The sequence below is a fragment of the Triticum dicoccoides genome, chromosome 7B (genome assembly GCF_002162155.2).
Source record: "Triticum dicoccoides isolate Atlit2015 ecotype Zavitan chromosome 7B, WEW_v2.0, whole genome shotgun sequence".
NCBI classification, from domain to species: domain Eukaryota; kingdom Viridiplantae; phylum Streptophyta; class Magnoliopsida; order Poales; family Poaceae; genus Triticum; species Triticum dicoccoides.
Window position 1 is genome coordinate 490,138,382 of NC_041393.1, and position 21,173 is coordinate 490,159,554.

Consider the following 21,173-nt stretch of genomic DNA (forward strand, 5'->3'; position numbering starts at 1 on the left):
ATACAAAAAAGCTAAACCTATGGGCGAGCTACAAAAGGGCTACGGACATTTCCATCCTTGAATAATCTGCCTCCCTGAATTTCGCTGGGTGGAGCCCGCTCCCTTTCCATCTTCCAATCAAAATTTCCCACATCAGTTCATGTGTAAGGTGCGTAATATTCCTGTCCGTGGATGTAGCGTTACTCCCCTCCATAGCCTAAAGCATCATCTCAGCAGCGACAACATGTGGATAAGCTGGATGGTTTGTGTAGGATACGATGCCATAGCAAGTTTTCTGTATACAAATGTAATGTTTAATTTATCGATCTACTCCCTCCGTCCCATAATATAAAACGTTCTTGACACTACAATAGTGGTAAAAACGTTCTTATATTATTGGACGGAGGGAGTACAAGTGTAGCTCCTTTGAATAAAAGATCATTGTGGTTATTCGGGAAGTGGAAAAGAGGACATGTCTCACTATTGTATTGAGAAAAGACATATGTAGTGCTTCCTTCGGACGGTAATATAAGATTCATCGTCAAATGAAATTTCTAAGCTTTTTTTTGGGTATACTACACATATTCACTAGTTAAATTGACAATCTAAATTCCCGTGCTCGACTTATATTCCCATCCAAAGAGAGTATTACCATTTGTTTGCGCAATAGTAATGCGTTTACTCTAGACCAAATCCTTTATAACACTATGCTTCCTAATTTTCAAGGCCTCACAATTAATTAAGGTCTTCAATTTGGACTGGGTCAACAATTTCTCAAGGAGCTCTTTCATTCAATCTTTTTAATGCAATATGTTCCCTAAATTTGTAGCTCTCTCAATCGATTGAATTATTCAATTTTTTAAATGTGGTTCATGATATTTACCAGGTCAACGATATTTTAAACTAAACAACAACAACCAACCTATAAAACCATATCAATCTCGTGCGCCCTCTCATCGCCTAGAAAAAAATAAGCATCAAAATGTGATATTATAGACTATAGTATCAATATAGTACATGCAACCACTGGCGAAAAAAAGTCCATATAAGGATGAGTTGATTAGCAGATAACACGGAATCGCACCGCGGAAGGCCCACCCAAAACACCACATTATAAAAAAAAACTCCATCATCTCCCCCACTCGCCAAACCAAATACTCCCTCTTTCGAAAATATAAGGTGTGTTTGGTTTTTGAGAAGTCAAATTTCTTTAACTTTGACAAAGTTTAGAGGCAAAAATATCAACATCCACAATACTAAATAAATGAAATATGAAAATCCATTCAAAATGAATATAATGATATCGATTTGATATTATGGATATTGATATACTTCTCTATCAATTTAGTCAAACTTAAATCCTCTATAACACTATGTTCCCTAATTTTTAAGGTCTCACAATTAATTGAGGTTTTCATTTGGAATTGGGTCACCCGATTTTGACCAGGTCAACAATTTTTCAGGGAGCTCTCTCATTCAGTTCTTTTAATTCACTATGTTCCCTAATTTTGGAGCTCCCCAGTCGATTGAATTATTCAATTTTGAATTTAGTTCGTGATATATCATCCCTAATTTTTTCAATCAAACGGCAACAACTAGCCTATAGAAACATATCATCCCGCGCACCCTCTCATCGCCTAGAAAAAAGAAGCGTCAACATGTGATATTATAGCACTGATGTAGTACATGCAGCCATCGACGTAAAAGAGTTTCCCATATAGTATGAGTTGATTAGAAGACAACTTGGAATCACACCTCAAAAGGCCCACCCAAAACACCACATTATAAAAAAACACTCCATCATCTCCCCACCCACCAAACCAAATACTCCCTCGATTACAAAATATAAGGTGTGTTTGCTTTTTAGAAAAATTCAAAAATTTCTTTAGCTTTGACCAAGTTCAGAGCCAAAAAATATCAATATCCACGATACTAAATAAATAAATATGAAAACTCATTACGCAATGAATCTAATGATACCGATTTGATATTATGGATATTGATATATTTTTATATTAATTTAGTTGAACTTAAAGAGGTTTGATTTTTCAAAAAATTAATGCACCTTATATTCTGAAACAAAGGGGATAAAAATTATGAAAAGTAGAGTAAAGGGTGATGCAACAAAGTAGAGTAAGTATTTCCCTCAGCTTTTGAGAACCAAGGTATCAATCCAGTAGGAGACAACGCAACAAGCCACTGAATACCTGCACAAATAAACACCAAGTTGCACCCAACGCGATAAAGGGTTGTCAATCCCTTCACGGTTATTTGCAAAGTGAGATCTGATATAGATGGATGTAAAGCCACTGAATATTTTTGGTATTTTTGGTTTATGGAATGGAAAGTAAAATATTGCAAATAAAGTAAATATGAAACTAAAATTATAGATCGGAAACTTATATGATGGAAAGTAGACCCCGGGGCCATAGGTTTCACTAGAGGCTTCTCTCAAGATAGGAAATATTACGGTGGGTGAACAAATTACTGCCGAGCAATTGATAGAAAAGCACAAAGTTATGACGATATCTAAGGCAATGATCATGAATATAGGCATCATGCCCGTATCAACTAGACCGACTCCTGTCTGCATCTACTACTATTACTCCACACATCGACCGACTCCTGCGTGCATCTAGAGTATTAAGTTCATAAGAACAGAGTAACACATTAAGTAAGATGACATGACGTAGCAGGATAAACTCAAGCAATATGATGAAAACCCCATCTTGTTATCCTCGATGGATAATACAATCGGTTCCCCTTCTGTCACTAGGATCGAGAACCGCAAGATTGAACCCAAAGCTAAGCACTTCTCCCATTGTAAGAAAAACCAATCTAGTTGGCCAAACCAAATCGATAGTTCGAAGAGACTTGCAAAGATATCAAATCATGCATGTAAGAATTCAGAGAAGATTCAAATAATACTCATAGACAAGTTGATCATAAATACACAATTCATCGGATCTCGGCAAATATACCGCAAAAAAGTATTACATCGAATAGATCTCCAAGAACATCGAGGAGTACATGGTATTGAGAATCAAAGAGAGAGAATAAGCTATCTAGCTACTAGCTATGGACCCGTAGGTCTGTAGTAAACTACTCACGCTTCATCGGAGAGGCAATGGTGGTGATGTAGAAGCCCTCTGTGATCAAATCCCCCTCTGGCAGGATGCCGGAAAAGGGCCCTATATGGGATCTCATGGGTACAGAAGGTTGTGGTGGTGGAAAAGTGGTTTTGTGGCTCTCCTGGAAGGTTTTGGGATATTTGCGAATATATAGACGAAAGAAATAGGTCGGTGGAGTCACGAGGGGCCCACAAGGGTGGGAGGTGAGCCCTACCCCCCTGGGCGCCATCCTTGTGGATGCCTCGTGGCTTCCCGACGTACACTCCAAGTCCTCTGGATGTCTTCTGATCCAAGAAAAACCATCGCGAAAGTTTCATTACATTTGGTATTCCTTTTCTGCGAAACTCTAAAACAAGGGAAAACAGGAACTGGCATTGGGCTCTAGGTTAATAGGTTATTCCCCAAAATCATATAAAATAGCATATTAATGCATATAAAACATCCAAAACATATAATATAATAGCATGAAAAATAAAAAATTATAGATACGTTGGGGACGTATCAAGCATCACCAAGCTTAATTCCTTCCCGTCCTCGAGTAGGTAAATGATAAAAATAGAATTTTTGATGTGGAATGCTACCTAACATATTTATCCATGTAATTCTCTTTATTGTGGCAAGAATGTTCAGATCCGTATGATTCAAAACAAAAGTTTAATATTGACATAAAAACAATAATACTTCAAGCATACTAACAAAATAATTATGTCTTCTCAAAATAACATGGCTAAAGAAAGCTTATCCCTACAAAATCATATAGTCTGGCTATGCTCCATCTTCATCACACAAAATATTCAAATCAGGCACAACCCCGGTGACAAGCAAAGCAATTGTTTCATAATTTTGATGTTCTCAAACCTTTTCAACTTTCACGTAATACATGAGCGCGAGCCATAGACACAACACTATAGGTGGAATAGAAGGTGGTTGTGGAGAAGACAAAAAGAAGGAGATAGTCTCACATCAACTAGGCGTATCAACGGCCTATGGAGATGCCCATCAATAGATATCAATGTGAGTGAGTAGGGATTTCCATGCAACGGATGCACCAGAGCTATAAGTTTATGAAAGCTCAAAAAGAAAACTAAGTGGGTGTGCATCCAACTTCCTTGCTCATGAAGACCTAGTGCATTTTGAGGAAGCCCATCGTTGGAATATACAAGCCAAGTTCTATAATAAAAAATTCCCACTAGTATATAAAAGTGACAATATAGGAGACTCTCTATGATGAAGATCATGGTGCTACTTGGAAGCACAAGTGTGGAAAAGGATAGTAACATTGTCCCTTATCACTTTTCTCTCATTTTTTGGGCCGTCTCTTTTTTGGCCTTTCTCTCTCTTTTTATTTTATTTCCTCACATGGGACAATGCTCTAATAATGAAGATCATCACACTTTTATTTACTTACAACTCGAAAGTTACAACTTGATACTAGAACAAAAATATGACTTGATATGAATGCCTCCGGCGGCATACCAGGATGTGCAATGAATCAAGAGCGACATGTATAAAAAATGATGAACAGTGGCTTTGCCACCAATACGATGTCAACTACATGATCATGCAAAGCAATATGACAATGCTGATGTGTGTCATAATAAACAGAATGGTGGAAAGTTGCATGGCAATATATCTCGAAATGGCTATGGAAATGCCATAATAGGTAGGTATGATGGCTGTTTTGAGGAAGGTATAAGGTGGGTGTATAGTACCGACGAAAGTTGTGCGGTACAAGAGAGGCTAGCAATGGTGGAAAGGTGAGAGTGCGTATAATCCACGGACTCAACATTAGTCATAAATAACTCACATACTTATTGCAAAAATTTATTAGTCATCAAAACAAAGTACTACACACATGCTCCTAGGGGGATAGATTGGTAGGAAAAGACCATCGCTCGCCCCGAACGCCACTCATAAGGAAGACAATCAAAAAATATGTCATGCTCCAACTTCGTTACATAACGGTTCACCATACGTGCATGCTACGGGACTCACAAACCTTAACACAAGTATTTATCAAATTCACAACTACTCACTAGCATGACTATAATATCACCATCTTCACATCTCAAAACAATCATAAGGAATCAAACTTCTCATAGTATTCAATGCACTTTATATGAAAGTTTTTATTATATCCCTCTTGGATGCCTATCATATTAGGACTAGTTTTATAACCAAAGCAAATTACCATGCTATTTTTAAAAGACTCTCAAAATAATATAAGCGAAGTACGAGAGTTCAACAATTTCTATAAAATAAAACCACCACCGTGCTCTAAAAAGATATAAGTGAAGCACTAGAGCAAAATTGCCTAGCTCAAAAGATATAAGTGAAGCACATAGAGTATTCTAATAAATCACGATTCATGCGTGTCTCTCTCAAAAGGTGTGTACAGCAAGTATGATTGTAGCCAACTAAAAAGCAAAGACTCAAATCATACAAGACGCTCCAAGAAAAACACAGATCATGTGGTGAATAAAAATATAGCCTCAAGTAAAGTTACCGATAGACGAAGACGAAAGAGGGGATTCCTTCCGGGGCATCCCCAAGATTAGGCTCTTGTTTGTCCTTGAATATTACCTTGGAGTGCCTTGGGCATCCCCAAGCTTAGGCTCTTGCCACTCCTTATTCCATAGTCCATCAAATACTTAGCCAAAACTTGAAAACTTCACAACACAAAACTCAACAAAAAATCTCGTAAGCTCTGTTAGTATAAGAAAATAAATCACCACTTTTGGTACTGTTGTGAACTCATTCTTTATTTATATTGGCGTAATATCTACTATATTCCAACTTTCCATGGTTCATACCCCCCGGTACTAGCCATAGATTCATGCAAATAAGCAAACAACACGCGAAAAACAGAATCTGTCAAACACATAACAGTCTGTAGCAATCTGGATATTTAGAATACTTATGTAACTCCAAAAGTTCTGATATTAGGAAGACCTAGGAAATTTGTTTATTAATCTTCTGTAAGAAGAATCAACTAAAAATCACTCTTCTGCTAAAAATTAGAATTGTTTTCCTGAGTGCAAAAGTTTCTGTTTTTCAGCAAGATCAAATCAACTATCACCGTAAGCTATCCCAAAGGTCTTACTTGGCACAAACACTAATTAAAACAAAAAACCACATCTAACAACATGCTATATGAAATGTTTATTGCAAAATAGAACCTAAAAAGAAAAAACAAAAATAAAGTTGGGTTGCCTCCCAACAAGCACTATTGTTTAATGCCCTTAGCTAGGCATAAAAATTGAATAGATCTAAGTGGTATCATCTTTGGCATGCAATTCTTCAAACTCAGACCTATAACCCTTAGGAGGTTCTTTAATTTTGTTAATGATCAAACTCCTAGGCAAGAAATCAAGAAATTCACTTGTAGCAATTGGTTCCTTAATAATATCAAAAAAATTGGGATGAACACTTATTGTTTTGAGATCTTCATTTTCCTTACTAGAAGATTCACCCTTATTCTTCGGAACATAAATAAACTTGGAAATCTTAGTAGGGGGGAGATTTGGAGTAGTTTTAATGGAGGAAAAAGCGGAACCCAAATTGGTAGTAATATCTTCTAGTTTGCCAATTCTAGTAGAATCTTGATCTATCTTTTCATTAACTATGGGTTCCTTTTCCCTAAGGTTCTTTACAGTAACTCCTACCTTAGATCCATATTGAGTAATCTGATTATGAATCTTTTTATCCAAATTTTCAATCAACTCTATGGTAGCAATTTTATTTTCAATAATACCCAATCTTTGAATTACATGTTCCAAGGTTAAAACAATTCCATTGACCAAAAGAGGTGGATGGCCTAGCAAATCTATCATGGCTTTTTAAGAATCAAAAGTATGGCTCCCCAAAAAATTTCCCCCAGTAATGGTATCTAGAACATATATATTCCAAGGAGTAACACCTATGTAAAAATTGCGAAGAAGAACGACGGTAGATTGCTTTCGAGTAGATCTATTTTGAGCATTGCAAATTCTATACCAATCATCTTTTAAATTCTCTCCTTCCCTTTGTTTAAGGTTGAGGACCTCATTATCGGGAGTGCTAACAAGGGCGGGAGGACTAGCCATGACGGCAAGATAAAAGATCTAACACACAAGCGAACAAAGAGCAAAAAGAAGAAGATGAACGGAAGAGGGGCGAAGAAAAGGCAAATCTTTTCGAAAATCATTTTAAAAGTGTGGGAGAAGAAAACAAGAGGCGAATGGCAAATAATGTAATGCGAGGGACGAGAGTTTATGATGGGTACTTGGTATGTCTCGGCTTGGCGTAGATCTCCCCGGCAACGGCGCCAGAAATTCTTCCTGCTACCTCTTGAACTTGCGTTGGTTTTTCCCTTGAAGAAGAAAGGGTGATGCAGCAAAGTAGAGTAGTATTTCCCTCCGCTTTTGAGAACCAAGGTATCAATCCAGTAGGAGACAACACAACAAGCCATCGAATACCTGCATAAACAAACACCAACTTGCACCCAACGCGATAAAGGGGTTGTCAATCCCTTCACGGTTATTTGCAAAGTGAGATCTGATATAGATGGATAAAAGGTAAAGTAATATATTTGGTATTTTTGGTTTATGGAACAAAAAGTAAAAGATTGCAAAGAAAGTAAATAGGAAACTAAAATTGTAGATCGGAAACTTATATGATGAAAAGTAGACCCGGGGGCCATAGGTTTCACTAGAGGCTTCTCCCAAGATAGAAAATATTACGGTGGGTGAACAAATTACTGCCGAGCAATTGATAGAAAAGCACAAAGTTCTGACGATATCTAAGGCAATGATCATGAATATAGGCATCACGTCCGTATCAACTAGACCGACTCCTGCCTGCATCTACTACTATTACTCCACACATCGACCGACTCCTGCATGCATCTAGAGTATTGAGTTCATAAGAACAGAGTAACGCATTAAGTAAGATGACATGATGTAGCGGGATAAACTCAAGCAATATGATGAAAACCCCATCTTGTTATCCTCGATGGCAACAATACAATACATGTCGGTTCCCCTTCTGTCACTAGGATCGAGCACCGCAAGATTGAACCCAAAGCTAAGCACTTCTCCCATTGCAAGAAAAACCAATCTAGTTGGCCAAACAAAATTGATAGTTCGAAGAGGCTTGCAAAGATATCAAATCATGCATATAAGAATTCAGAGAAGATTCAAATAATATTCATAGATAAGCTGATCATAAATCCACAATTCATCGGATCTCGGCAAACACACCGCAAAAAAGTATTACATCAAATAGATCTCCAAGAACATCGAGGAGAACATGGTATGGAGAATCAAAGCGAGAGAAGAAGCCATCTAGCTACTAGCTATGGACCCGTAGGTCTGTGGTAAACTACTCACGCTTCATCGGAGAGGCAATGGTGTTGATGTAGAAGCCCTCCGTGATCGAATCCCCCTCCGTCAGGACGTCGAAAAAAGCCCCTATATGGGATCTCATGGGTACAGAAGGTTGCGGCGGTGGAAAAGTGGTTTCGTGGCTCTCCTGGAAGGTTTTGGGATATTTGAGAATATATAAGCGAAATAAATAGGTCGGTGGAATCACGAGGGGCCCACAAGGGTGGGGGCGTGCCCTCCGTCCTTGTGGATGCCTCATGGCTTCCATGACATGCACGCCAAGTCCTCTGGATGTCTTTTGGTGCAAGAAAAATCATCGCTGAAGTTTCATTCCGTTTGGTATTCCTTTTCTGCGAAACTCTAAAACAAGGAAAAAACAGGAACTGGCACTGGGCTCTAGGTTAATAGGTTAGTCCCAAAAATCATATAAAATAGCATATTAATGCATATAAAACATCCAAAACAGATAGTATAATAGCATGGAACAATCAAAAATTATAGATACGTTGGAGACTTATCGACAAGCCTTAGCAACTCCGAGATTAGGGATTTTACCTCCTCCGAGAGGGGCCCGAACTAGTAAATCTGTGCGTACAACCTCGCCATAGCTAGGACACTGCCTCCTCCTAGGTACCCCCAAGTATTATTGTCAGACTCATTCCCACGACTGTTGGTGCCCACCGTGGGGCAGGCGTCTAAGCGACTTCCGGTGAGGTTCCGAATTTTGATCTCCATCCACATGGTTTCCAGCGGTGGCTTGGCTCTGGGTCACGAGATTCGTCTCGGTGCGCTCGTCTTCATCGCCGACAACTTTGCCCGGCCCCAAGAAGCCTCCCTCGACGTCGAGGCCCTCCCCATGCACCGGGCGGCGCACTTCCGCATGAGTGCCTGCGGCGTCCTACTGCGGCAGCCGTCGACTCAGTATCGGTGGGTCCCCGTGGCGTCTTTGCTCCCCGCCATCCTCCGTTGCAAGCGATCCACTCGTTCGCGGCTCCAGTAGTGGGTGAAGCAGGCGGTGGTTCGTCAGTCGACCATCCCTCAAGTTGCGACAATCGAGCGCAACAAATCCCTCTACGGGTTGTTCGATCTGCCAACTGGCCATTCGGATATGCTTTCCAAGTGCGAGAGCAACGATCCCGCGGTGGAAGTCCTCATGGTCGACTACCAGCACAGTCCGCCTGGGTTCCGTCGTGGTGGTGGCGGCATCGGCACTAGTATCCCATCGCACGTCCACAACGAGTACTACCCTCAAGCCCTCACTACCAAGCAAAGGGAGGAGCTACACCATCTAAACGTCGAGGCCATCCAGACCCCCATCATTGGGGAGACCTCCGAGGCTCGGGCCTTGGAGGCTAGGCGCTTAGCCACCTTGGCTGAGAGTATGCGTCTCGAGAATCTTCAGCAAGCACTCGATGAACACGCTCATCAGCAGATTCCAGGTTCCAGTGGCGGTCACGACAGTTGTTTCCGACTGAACCCAATGAAGATTGTCACGTATAACGTACCCCGATCCAGAATGTTGTAGCAGCTGCACGTATAGCATAGTCAATTCAGTCGTCCCGTTCAGAAGCTGGTAGAGGTTTGCAGCAAATTTGGGCACTGCTCAGGGCGACCGGGGAGCAGAACTCAACTATTTCCCAGTCGCGCAACAAGATTCACATCAGGTCTATGGCGGCAGACACAGTTCAGTCGGCACATAGTCCAAGGTCGCCTCCACAACGTGACGACCGTGGTTATCGCCAAGACCAGTATCTTGGCCGAGGTCACAGACAGTTTGATCCTCGATACCACCGTGATGTCCGCCACCGAGTTCTTACGCATCCTCCGAGTGGTGGGTCGTACGCACCCCATTGGTATGATGACAGGCGCCCGTATGGTGATGAGCGGAGGGTTCCAGTCGACCCAAGAGAGCCTGGATTAGATGCAAGGTCCATCCTCGTATAAGGATTGGTTGACAGGGGCAGAGCAAACAGAGAAGGGCATGACAGAGATCGTCCGTTGGGAAGTAGAACATTCATACAAGAAAAATGCCGATCCGAGTGATTTGTGCAAGCCAAGAAGTCTGCTTCAGAATAAGCTTTTCAGTCGGCCGGAGAGACGAAGCCAGTCCACATTCACCCGGAAGACCCCTCTGCTGCTCCGACCCACATTTCAACGACACTCGACAGCAAATAGGAAGAAGCGCTCATCCAGTTCCTCCGTGAGAACTGGGACATCTTTGCATGGAAACCATCAGACATGCTAGGTGTACCCAGGGGGCTGGCTGAGCATCGTTTGCGTGTCAACCCAAAAGCAAAACCTGTCAAAGAGCATCTCCGTTGGTCCGCCATGGAAAAGAGGAAGGCGATTAGCAAGGAAGTGGCTCGACTCCTGTCAGCTGAGTTGATCCACGAGATATACCACAACAAGTGGCTCGCCAACGTCATCAAGGTCCCCAAGAAAGATGATTCACTTTGTATGTGTATTGATTTCAAGCATATCAATCGGGCCTGCCCGAAAGATCATTTTCCTCTCCCTCCAAATCGATCAGATTGTCGATTCGACCAGGGGTTGTGAGCGTTTGTCTTTTTTGGATGCATATTCCGGGTACCATCAGATTCGACTGTATGGACCCGATGAAATAAAAATAGCCTTCATCACCCCATTCGGGTGTTTTTGCTATGTCACCATGCCTTTTGGTCTCGAGAATGCTGGCGCCACATTCATGCGCATGATCCAAAAGTGCCTGCTCACTCAAATCAGTCGGAACATGGAAGCATACATGGATGATATCATGGTCAAGTCACGCAAGAGTTCCGACCTGCTGACTGACCTCGTTGAAACCTTTGCCAATCTAAGAAGATATGACATCAAGCTTAATCCGTCCAAATGCACATTCGGAGTCCCGAGAGGAAATTTACTCAGTTTTCTCGTTTCCAAATGAGGGATTGATGCAAACCCAAAAAAGATTGGAGAAATTCTCTGAATGAAACACCCTGCGCATGTGCATGACGTTCAGAATCTCACAGGTTGTCTGGCTGCATTGAGTCAATTCATTTCTCATCTTGGCGAAAAGGCATTACCTCTTTACCGACTGATGAAAAAGCCTGATACATTCGAGTGGACTCCCGAAGCCGAAGCAACGTTTGTAGAGCTCAAAGCCATGCTTTCCACCCAGTCGGTGCTTGCTGCTCCAGTCAGCAAAGACCCTCTATTATTAGATATTGCAGACACTAGGCAGGTTGTCAGCACAGTGCTCACAGTCGAGCGAGAAGAAGAAGGCATGGGCTATAAAGTGTAACACCCAGTGTATTACATTTCTGAAGTCTTGACTCTGTCCAAGAAAAGGTATCCACATTACCAGAAGCTTGTCTATGGAATTTACTTGACTGCGAAGAAAGTTGCACATTATTTCGGAGACCACTCGATTTCAGTCATCAGCAACGCTCTGTTATCTGAACTTTTGAACAATCGAGATGCAACCGGTCGAGTGGCAAAGTGGGAAATTGAACTTCTTCCTCTGGATATCAAGTTTGAAGCAAAGAAGGCAATCAAGTCTCAAGCAATCGTAGATTTCCTAGCCGAGTGGATTGAGCAGTAGCAGCCGACTCAAGTTCACTCGGAACACTGGACCATGTTCTTTGATGGATCCAAGTTGTTAAATGGTTCTGGTGCTAGAGTGGTCCTGGTGTCCCCAAGAGGCGACAAACTCAGTTATGTTCTCCAGATTCACTTTGACTCCTCCAACAATGAAGCTGAATACGAAGCACTTCTCTACAATTTGCGCATGACCATTTCACTCGGCGTCCAGCGCCTGATGGTATATGGCGACTCAGGTTTGGTGGTTAATAAAGTGATGAAGGAATGGGATGTCTGGATTCCTGCCATGACCGGATACTCCAATGCAGTAAGGAAGTTGGAAAAGAAGTTTGAAGGGTTGGAGCTCCACCATGTTCCCTGACTCAAGAATCAAGCAGCTGATGATCTGGTGAAAATAGGTTCCACTCGGAATCCTATTCCGAGTAATGTGTTCCTGTAATATCTCCATACCCCGTCAGTGCAAGAAGAGCCCTTTACAGAAGAACCCCCATAACCAATAAGTGCTACCAACCCGACTGAAGTCGAAGTGCCAGCAGTGGTCGACCTAATAATGGAGATTTTGTTAGTCACCCCCGACTGGACGGTGCCATATATTGCATATCTGCTCAGGCAGGAGCTTCCGGAAGATGAAGTTGAAGCACATAAGATCGTCCGCGGGTCTAAAGCCTTCAGAGTAATAGGCGGGCAACTTTTCAGAGAAAGTGTTACCGGCGTAGCTCATCGATGCATCTCTCCAGAAGAGGGTCGACTAATCTTGAACGAGATTCACTCGGGGACCAGTTGTCACCATGCGTTCTCTCAGACCATGATGGCCAAAACATACCGAGCGAGATTCTACTAGCGACGGGCCAACGAGATGGCCAAAGAGATAGTTGAGAAGTGTGAGGGTTGTCAGTTTTACTCGAACATGTCCCACAAGCCTACGTCTGCCTTGAAGACCACTCCACTCGTCTGGCCATTCGCTGTGTGGGGATTGGACATGGTTGGGCCATTGAGGATTAGCAGAAGTGGTTTCACTCATTTGCTCGTAGCAGTCGACAAGTTCACTAAGTGGATTGAAGCAAAACCTATCAAGAACTTAGACTCAAGCACAACCATCAGTTTCATCAGAGAGTTGGTGTTGCGATATGAGTTCCACATAGCAACATCATAGACAATAGCTAAAACTTTGTTTCTGATGATTTCAAGGCATTATGTGCTTCCGAAGGCACTCGGGTCGACTACGCATCCATTGCGCACCCGCAGTCGAATGGGCAAGATGAAAGAGCAAATGGTTTGATCCTCCAAGGGCTGAAACCCCAATTAATGCATGACCTTAAGCATGCAGTTGGGGCTTGCATGCCTGAGTTGTCGTCTACTTTGTGGGGATTGAGGACAACTCACAACCGATCGACCGACCGAACCCCTTTCTTCATGGTATACGGGGCTGAGGCCATACTTCCGAGTGACTTGCTGCACAATGCACCCCGAGTGGAACTTTCCTCAGAAGCTAGCAAGCAAATCAGGACGCGGTAGATCTTCTAGAGGAAGAGCGAGAGATGGCCTTGATCCAGTCGACCATTTACCAACAACACCATCATTGGTTCCACGCCCGAAACGTCACAGGTCGAACATTTCAAGAAGGAGACCTTGTGCTCCGAGTGGATCAACAACGGCCTCACAAGCTCGCTCCTGCTTGGGAAGGCCCCTTCATCATCACCAAGGTGCTCCACAACGGGGCGTATCACCTTTAAAATGTAGCTGCTACCTCTTGAGCACTGCGTTGGTTTTCCTTCAAGAGGAAAGGGTGATGCAGCAAAGTAGCGTAAGTATTTCCCTTAGTTTTTGAGAACCAAGGTATCAATACAGTAGGAGGCTCCTCAAAAGTCCCATGCACCTACACAAACAAACAAGAACCTCACAACCAACACAATAAAGGGGTTGTAACTCCCTTCAGGGCCACTTGCGAAAGTGAGATCTGATAGAGATAATATGATAAGATAAATATTTTTGGTATTTTTATAATATATATTGGAAAGTAAAAGATGCAAATAAAAGTAGATTGAAAACGTATATGATAAAAGATAGACCTGGCGGCCATAGGTTTCACTAGTGGCTTCCCTTAAGATAGCATAAGCATTACAGTGGGTGAACAAATTACTGTCGAGCAATTGATAGAAAAGTGCATAGTTATGAGATTATCTAGGCATGATCATGTATATAGGCATCACGTCCGTGACAAGTAGATCGAAATGATTCTTCATCTACTACTATTACTCCACACATCGACCGACTCCTGCGTGCATCTAGAGTATTAAGTTCATGAAGAACAGATTAACGCATTAAGAAAGATGACATGATGTAGAGAGATAAACTCATGCAATATGATATAAACCCCATCTTTTTATCCTCGATGGCAACAATACAATACGTGCCTTGCTGCCCGTGCTGTCACTGGGAAAGGACACCACAAGATTGAACCCAAAGCTAAGCACTTCTCCCATTGCAAGAAAGATCAATCTAGTAGGCCAAACCAAACTGATAATTTGAAGAGACTTGCAAAGATAACTTAATCGCACATAAAAGAGTTCAGAGGAGATTCAAATATTTCTCATAGATAAACTTGATCATAAACCCACAATTCATCGGATCTCAACAAACACACCGCAAAAAGCGTTATGTCGAATAGATCTCCAAGAAGATCAAGGAGAACTTTGTATTGTGAGTCAAAGAGAGAGAACGAAGCCATCTAGCTAATAACTATGTACCTGAAGGTCTGTGGTAAACTACTCACAACTCATCGTAGAGGCCTTGGAGATGATGTAGAGGCCCTCCGTGATGGATTCCCCCTCCGACAGAGCGCCGGTGAAGGCTCCAAGATGGGATCTCGTGGATACAGAAGTTGCGACGGTGGAATTAGGTTTTTGTGGTCGCTTCTGATGTTTTCGGGGTAGGTATATAGGCGAAGGAAGTAGTTCGGTTGACGCTCGAGGGGCCCACAAGGGTGGGGGCGCGCCGGGCACTGTCATGGCCGTCTCGTTTGTTGCTTGATGTCCACTCCAAGTCTCCTGGTTGGCATTTGTTCCAAAAAGATCGCTCCCGAAGGTTTCATCCCGTTTGGACTCCATTTGATATTCCTTTTCTTCGAAACACTGAAATAGGCAAAAAAAACAGCAATTCGGGCTGGGCCTCCAGTTAGTAGGTTAGTCCCAAAAATGATATAAAAGTGTAGAGTAAAGCCCATAAACATCCAAAACAGGTAATATAATAGCATGGAACAATAAAAATTATAGATACATTGGATACGTATCAAGCATCCCCAAGCTTAATTCCTGCTCGTCCTCAAGTAGGTAAATGATAAAAACAGATTTTTTGATGTGGAATGCTAGCTAGCATAATCCTTAATGTAATTCTCTTTATTGTGGCATGAATGTTCAGATCCAAATGATTCAAAATAAAAGTTCATATTGACATAAGAAATAGTAATACTTCAAGCATACTAACAAAGCAATCATGTATTCTCAAAATATCATGGCATTAGAAGGTTCATACCTACAAAATCATATAGTTTGGTCATGCTTCATTTTCATCACACAAAAATGCTCTCATCTTGCACACCCCCGATGACAAGACAAGCAATTGTTTCATAGTTTAGCAATCTCAAACTTTTTTCAACTTTCACCCAATACATGAGCGTGAGCCATGGATATAGCACTATGGGTGGAATAGAATATGATGATGGAGGTTGTTTGGAGAAGACAAAAAGGGAGAAAGTCTCATATTGACGAGGATAATCAACGGGCTATGGAGATGCTCATCAATTGATGTCAACATGAGGGGTAGGGATTGCCATGCAACAGATGCACTAGAGCTATAAATGTATGAAAGCTCAACAAAAGAAACTAAGTGGGTGTGCATCCAACTTGCTTGCTCAAGTAGACCTAGGGCATTTTGAGGAAGCCCATCGTTGGAATATACAAGCCAAGTTCTACAATGAAAAATTCCCACTAGTATAAGAAAGTGACAACAAATGAGACTCTCTATATGAAGAACATGGTGCTACTTTGAAGCACAAGTGTGGAAAAAGATAGTAACATTGTCCCCCTTTTTTTCTTCTTTTTTTTCTTTTTTTTGGGCCTTCCCTTTTTTTATTTGGCCTTTTTTTTCTTTTCTAAGGCCTTTTTTCCTTTTGGCCTTTCTTTTTTCTTCTTTTTTTATAAGGGACAATGCTCTAATAATGATGATCATCACAATTTTATTTATTTACAACTCATGAGTTACAACTCAAAAGTAGAACAAGATATGACTCTATATGAATGCCTCCGATGGTGTACCGGGATGGGCAATGAATCAAGAGTGACATGTATGAAAATTATGAAGGTGGCCTTGCCACAGATATGATGTCAACTACATGATCATGCAAGGCAATATGACAATGATGATGCGTGTCATAATAAACGGAACGGCGGAAAGTTGCATGGCAATATATCTTGGAATGGCTATGGAAATGCCATAATAGGTAGGTATGGTGGCTGTTTTGAGGAAGATATAAGGAGGTTTATGTGTGATAGAGCGTATCGTATCATGGGGTTTGGATGCACCGGCGAAGTTTGTACCAACTCTTAAGGTGAGAAAGGGCAATGCACGGTACCGAAGAGGCTAGCAATGATGGAAGGTGAGAGTGCGTATAATCCATGGACTCAACATTAGTCATAAAGAACTCATATACTTATTGCAAAAATCTACAAGTCATCAAAAACCAAGCACTACGTGCATGCTCCTAGGGGGATAGATTGGTAGGAAAAGACCATCGCGCGTCCCCGACCGCCACTCATAAGGATAACAATCTAAAAACACCTCATGTTTCAAATTTGTTACACAACAGTTAGCATATATACGTGCATGCTACGGGACTTGCCAACTTCAACACAAGTATTCTTTAAATTCACAATTACCCAACTAGCATGACTCTAATATCACCACCTCCATATCTCAAAACAATTATCAAGTATCAAATTGATCATAGCATCCAATTCCCACTTCCTATGATAGTTTTTATCATACCCAACTTGGATGCCCATCATTCTAGGACCAATTTTATAACCATAGCAAATACCATGCTGTTCTAAAAGACTCTCAAAATAATATAGCATGAGATATCAACAATTTCTACAAAATCAAACCACCGTCGTGCTCTAAAAGATATAAGTGAAGCACTAGAGCAAAACTATCTAGCTCAAAAGATATAAGTGAAGCACATAGGGTCTTCTAATAAATTCCAAATCATGTGCGTTTCTCCCAAAAGGTGTCTACAACAAGGATGATTGTGGAAATCTAAAAATCAAAGACTAATATCATACAAGATGCTCCAAGCAAAATACATATCATGCGGCGAATAAAAATATAGCTCCAAGTAAAGTTACCGATAGACGAAGACAAAAGAGGGGATGCCTTCCGGGGCATCCCCAAGCTTAGGATTTTGGTTATCCTTGAATATCTTGGGGTGCCATTGGCATCCCCAAGCTTAGGCTCTTGCCACTTCTTATTCCATAGTCCATCAAATATTTACCCAAAACTTGAAAACTTCGCAACACAAAACTCAACAGGAAATCTCATAAGCTCCGTTAATGCAAGAAAGAAAAACCACCACATAAGGTACTGTAATGAACTCATTCTTTATTTATTTTGGTGTTAAACCTACTATATTCCAACTTCTATATGGTTCATACCCCCCGATACTAGCCATAGATGCATCAAAATAAGCAAACAACACACAAAAAACAGAATCTGTCAAAAACAGAACAGTCTGCAGCAATCTGTAACTTTTGAACAACTTCTGGAACTCTAAAAATCCTACCAAAATAGGAAGTCCTGGGCAATTTGTCTATTGATCGACAGCAAAAAGAATCAACGCAAAATCACATTTCTGTGATTTACTAACAAAAAGAATTAATGCGCACAAAAGTTTCAGTTTTTCAGCAGAATCAAATTAACTATCACCGTAGGTTATCTATAGGTTCTACTTGGCACAAACACTAATTAAAACATGAAAACACATCTAAACAGAAGATAAATGGAATATTTATTACTAAACAGAAGCAAAAAGCAAGAAACAAAAATAAAATTGGGTTGCCTCCCAACTAGCGCTATCGTTTAACGCCCCTAGCTAGGAATAAAAGCGAGAATAGATCTAAGTAGTACCATCTTTGGCATTCAATTCATAAGTAGCACGCACGATAGATTCATAAGGTAATTTAACTTTCTTTCTTGGAAAGTGTTCTATGACTTCCCTTAATGTAAACTATAATCTAATATTCCCTTCCTTCATATCAATAATTGCACCAATCGTTCTAAGGAAAGGTCTACCAAGAATAATAGGGCATGAAAGATTGCAATCTATATCAAGAACGATAAAATCTACGGGCACATAATTCCTATTTGCAAAAATAAGAACATAATTGATCCTTCCCATAGGTTTCTTAATGGTGGAATCCGCAAGGTGCAAGTTTAAAGAGCAATCATCAAAATCATGGAAACCTAGCACATCACATAAAGTTTTCGGAATCGTGGAAACACTAGAACCAAAATCACACAAAGCGTAGCACTCATGATCTTTAATTTTAATCTTTATAGTAGGATCCCACTCATCATGAAGTTTTCTAGGTATAGAAACTTCCAAATTAAGTTTTTCCTCATAAGATTGTGTCAAGGCATCAACAATATGTTTGGTAAAAGCTTTATTTTGACTATAAGCATGAGGAGAATTCAACACGGATTGCAACAAGGAAATACAATATATTAAAGAACAATTATAATAATTAAATTCCTTGAAATCCATAATAGTGGGTTCAATACTATTTAAAGTCTTGACCTCTCCAATCCCACTTTTACCAAATTTAGCATCAAGATCTACAAACTCCGAATTATTGGGATGCCTTTTAACTAAAGTTGACTCATCTCCAGTCCCATCATTATCAAGATTCATATTGCAAAACAAAGATTTAATATGGGACACATCAATAACTTTTATATATTCATCATTATTTTCATGGAGACTAGAAGAACATGCTTTTACAAAGCGATCTTTGTTAGCACGCAATAAAGCGGTTCTTTCTTTGCACTCATCAATGGAAATTCTCATGGCTTTGAGAGACTCATTGATATCATGCTTAGGTGGAGTAGATTTAAGTTTCAAAGAATCAACATCAAGCGAAAGTCTATCAACGTTCCTAGCCAACTCATCAACTTTAAGCAATTTTTCTTCAAGCAAAGCATTAAAATTCTTTTGAGAGATCATAAATTCTTTAACACTATTCTCAAAATCAGAGGGCACCTTATTAAAGTTTCCATAAGAGTTATTGTAGGAATTACCATAATTATTAGAGGAATTACTAGGGAATGGTCTAGGATTAAAGTTTCCTCTATAAGCATTGTTACCAAAATTATTCCTACCAACAAAATTAACATCCATATATTCATTATTATTCTCAATCAAAGTAGACAAAGGAATATCATTAGGATCAATAGGAGCACTCTTAGTGGCAAAACATTTCATAAGTCCATCCATCTTTCCACTCAAAACATTAATTTCTTCTATGACATGCACTTTTTTACTGGTAGATCTTTCGGTGTGCCGTTGAGAATAATTAGCCATAATTTTATCAAGGAGTTTAGTAGCTTCTCCTAAAGTGATTTCCATAAAAGTGCCTCCCGCGGCCGAATCTAAAAGATTTCTAGAAGCAAAATTCAATCCGGCATGAATTTTTTGTATGATCATCCATAAGTTCAAACCATGAGTAGGGCAATTGTGAATCATTAATTTCATTCTTTCCCAAGATTGGGAAACATGCTCATGATAAAGTTGTTTAAAATTCATAATATCATTCCTAAGAGAGATGACTTAGCGGGAGGAAAATATTTAGAGATAAAAGCATCCTTGAACTTATTCCATGAATCAATACTATTCTTAGGCAAAGACGAAAACCAGGTTTTAGCACGATCTCTAAGTGAAAACGGAAATAACTTCAATTTAACAATATCATTATCTGTATCTTTCTTCTTTTGCATATCACACAAATCAATAAAGTTGTTTAGATGAGTAGCGGCATCTTCACTAGGAAGGCCAAAGAATTGATCTTTCATAACAAGATTCAGCAAAGCAGCATTGATTTCACAAGATTCAACATCATTAAGAGGAGCAATCGGAGTCCTAAGGAAATCATTATTATTGGTATTGGAAAAATCACACAATTTGGTATTATCTTGCGCCATCGTGACAAACAATCCAACACACAAGCACACACAAAAAAAAGGCAAGCAAAAGAGAGAGGATAACGGGAAAGAGAGGGCGAATAAAACGGCAAGGGTGAAGTGGGGGGGAGGAAAATGAGAGGCAAATGGCAAATAATGTAATGCGAGGGAAATGAGTTTGTGATGTGTACTTGGTATGTCTTGACTTGAGCGAAGACCTCCCCGGCAACGGCGCCAGAAATCCTTCTTGCTACCTCTTGAGCACTGCGTTGGTTTTCCTTGAAGAGGAAAGGGTGATGCAGCAAAGTAGCATAAGTATTTCCCTCAGTTTTTGAGAACCAAGGTATCAATCCAGTAGGAGGCTCCTCAAAAGTCCCATGCACCTACACAAACAAACAAGAACCTCGCAACCAACGCAATAAAGGGGTTGTCAATCCCTTCACGGCCACTTGCGAAAGTGAGATCTGATAGAGATAATATGATAAGATAAATATTTTTGGTATTTTTATAATATAGATTGGAAAGTAAAAGATGCAAATAAAAGTAGATTGAAAACGTATATGATAAAAGATAGACCCGGCGGCCATAGGTTTCACTAGTGGCTTCCCTTAAGATAGCATAAGCATTACGGTGGGTGAACAAATTACTGTCGAGCAATTAATAGAAAAGTGCATAGTTATGAGATTATCTAGGCATGATCATGTATATAGGCATCACGTCCGTGACAAGTAGATCGAAAAGATTCTGCATCTACTACTATTACTCCACACATCGACCGACTCCTGCCTGCATCTAGAGTATTAAGTTCATGAAGAATAGAGTAACACATTAAGAAAGATGACATGATGTAGAGGGATAAACTCATGCAATATGATATAAACCCCATCTTTTT